The following is a 3,564-nucleotide window of genomic DNA, read 5'->3' as shown; positions in this document are numbered from 1 at the left end:
AATAATTTCCCCCAGGGATCAATAAAGTATTCTGATTCTGATTCTGGGGCCTTAGCACCTACGAATCTAGAAGTTGTCTGATCTGGCCCATATTTCCCTTCTGTCCTCATACTGCGGTTAAAGGTAATTATACTGCCTATACTATGTGCAAAGAAGGCTAGAAGTAGCACTAACAGGTCTTATATGCCTGTTAGGTTTATATTGTTGATTTGTCATTTATGCTTGGAAACAATTGCTCATATATGCTTAGAGGTATATAATCAATTGTATAATGATATAGCAGTCTGCAAAGACTCTTTGTGCCCCCAGAGCACTCTGGCATATGCACACACATCCTAAGGTCATGAGAGAAGTCGTACCTTCTCTTACTGATTTATGGTATAGGAGGACACCTGCTCTGTATCTGTTTTAGCATAAGAGCCCTTTGTTTAGGTGGACCGCTGGGCTCCTAGCACCAGCTTTGGGGAGTCGTTCACAGGGTTACATCTTGACCACACACACACACACACACACACACACACACACACACACACACGTACTCTTTGTTCATATGTATGTTAATGAACCTATACATATTCATGTAACCACAATAAAGAGAAGTGCTACGGGGGAGCTAACTGAGAGTGACTGGGGTTCAAGTGGAAGGAACGGCGCTCGTCATAGTTCTCTCCGTCGTGCACGAGCAACACAAAGTGCTCTGGTGACTTGCGTCTTGCTTTTGCTGTTGTAGTAGAATTGTCTCGGTGTTCCAGCAGTAGGCCTGTGCTACACAGACCTATCAATGCCCACTACTAGAATTGCACCACCAGTGCTACACACACATCTTAAGAGAGATTATGGCACACTCCTTTTTACATAGTCTTTAAATCCTTTAGGTTTCTTGGGTGTCACATGGCAAACCCAAAGCTTTAGCTTGAGAAGAAAATGACACATCACAAATTTAAAAGAGCTTCAATCAGCCTAAAAATAGCTTGTTGCTCTAAAAATAGAACCCCCTCCTCAAAGCTAGAACATCTTACTGATCACTGATTCAAGAAAATAAAAATAAAAAAGTCTGTTTCTCTTCGACATGGTAGCCAAGCTGACAAAAAGTCAGAGGTCTGTTGAGCCAAGCATTCCTTTAATCTTATCTAGCAATGACTTCATGATTTTCTCCACAAATAAAATTAGATTCATTGGATAAAAATGATTCAAACCCATCATAATGTCCAGCCTTTTTAAATATCATTGATATTTTTTAGACCTGTTTTCTCAGAATGATCTTTCTGAGTTAACTTCAGGAATTACTAGCAGACCCATTCTTACAAGACTTCTCTAAGAAGTCCAACTGTTAGTTAATGCTTCCTCAAATGTGATCAGCTCATCTCTAATAATCAGTTACCTACCACAAATCTTTAAGGTAGCAATAATTAAACTATTACTTAAAAAGCTATCACCTGACCCAGCTACCTCAACTAATTATAGCCCAATGTCCAAGCTTTTTTTTTTATCTTAAAAATACTTGAAACATTAGTTAAAGGATTTAACTGATCACCTGCAGAGAAATGGTTTATTTGAAGAGTTTCAGTCAGATTTCAGAATTCAGTACAGAGACAGCGTTACAGTTTACAAATGATCTTATGGCTCATCTCATTTGTGTATGGACAGCAAAGGAAGAATTTCATTGCACAGAGAAATGCTATTTCTTCTGTACACATGAGAATAAACTCTTTGAATCTTGAGTCTCTGCACTTGTCCTGCTAGATTTGCGTTTTTTATTGTTGACCACAATATTTTATTAGGAATTAAAGGGGCTGCACTGCAGTGGTTTGAATAATATCTGTCTAATAGACAGTAAATGTTGTTCATGTAAATGGGGAGTCCTCTTTACACACTTAATTATGAAATGATACCCAACCAGACCTGACTCGTCCGGCCACTACGGCGGCTCAGTGGTCCTTGTTGCTGTACTGCTCACATCAGTGTAGCCCCGGCTCTTTCTACTCATGTTCTCTTCGCCTTCGTCAATACTGATTCTACTGATAATAGATTCTACTGATTCTTCGCCTGTTTCTTTGTATATAGATTTCACTGTCCCTGTTTCTGCCCTGGATCCCTGAGAGTGAGTTTGGAAGTTCGAGTGTGTTTCTGGCAGTGTCTGACTGCAGCGGAGAGTGGTGTCCTCCTTCTCTCCATAGCACTTGGCGGTTGTTGTAAATAAGCCATGAAATTTCAATTCCAAACTCACAGAGTCCTGTGCTTGACTCTGTGAGTTTACTGTGACAATCTTAGAAATATGTTATCTAACCACATGCTTACTCTGGATGGCATTACCTTGGCCTCCAGTAATACTGTGAGCTGACTAAGACATATCCTTCAGTGTTCATATTAAACCAAATGTTTAAGGACTGCTTTCTTCGATTTGTGCAACATCTCTAAAATTAGAAACATCTATCTCAGAGTGACGCTGAAAAACTAGTTCCTGATAATAATAAATTACAGTAGTCCAGCCTACAAGTAAAAAATGCATGTAGTCCTAAAACAGTCATTCTCAAACTGTGGTACACGTACCACTGCTGGAACGTCTCAAAGACTTTTTTAAGATCAAATGATTATTTAAAATGTTAAAAACATTCAAGATCACAAAAATTGAGTTTAAATAAAGTTTTGTCTTTTTTGAAAAAGGCATATTCCTTTTTAAATCAGACAGTAGGCAAGCTTACTAGGCCGGCCTAACAAGTAGCTAAAAGGGTTGACAAACTAAGTCGTCATGGCAAGTAGAGGAATGAAAAATAACGGTTCAAAAGCATTGCAATCCTGGCTCCAAACAGGAAGTATCAGAAGGAGAACTGTACAGAATAGCAGACAGCAGAAACTTTGGACTTTTGAATACAGCTGTGCAGGGAATACCCTGCACTTTCAGACAAGGCGATGTGCTTTCTCCTTCCATTTACGATCACGTATCTACACAAAATACAGAAGCAGATTGGATCTGAATCAAACCTGAGGCTGAAGCTGACCTCAAATGACCAAGACATCACAGAACTGTGTTTACAGAGCCATGCACATTCCTCTCATTAGGTATGTAGGCTAAGTTGCAAATAACCAATGAGTTGATACAGAGCAGTTAATAGCCTCACTGAGTGTTTCAGTGCAGTACATTTGTTATTCACTTGACGTGTTTTTCAGTCAAGTACAGTTATGGCTGTTTATGGCAGTTAAATATTTAGCATTCATATAGGAAATAAAATTATCTCGTGTAAACAGTATATGTTGTTAAATAGGCCTATATCTCACTCTTTTTTTCCCCCTCTCTATCTATTTTGTCTTTTCCACACACGTATTCACACTCCAATAAGCACATCGGAAGCAACTCAAGCTTCAGTATCTTGCCCAAGGATACTTTGATCCTCTGCTGCTCCATTTGGCATGCCAAACCACCAGCCTTCCGAATGGCAGATGATATGTGCTATTTCCTGATCCACAGTCATCCCATTAATTAAAAAACTTGATTTAATTGAACTGAAGCTTTCGGCAAGCTAATCTCAACAAGCTCATAACAGTTATATGATTTTAGAAGAGCAA

The sequence above is a fragment of the Astatotilapia calliptera genome, chromosome 4 (assembly GCF_900246225.1).
Source record: "Astatotilapia calliptera chromosome 4, fAstCal1.2, whole genome shotgun sequence".
NCBI classification, from domain to species: Eukaryota; Metazoa; Chordata; class Actinopteri; order Cichliformes; family Cichlidae; genus Astatotilapia; species Astatotilapia calliptera.
Note: the sequence above shows the minus strand (reverse complement) of the source record.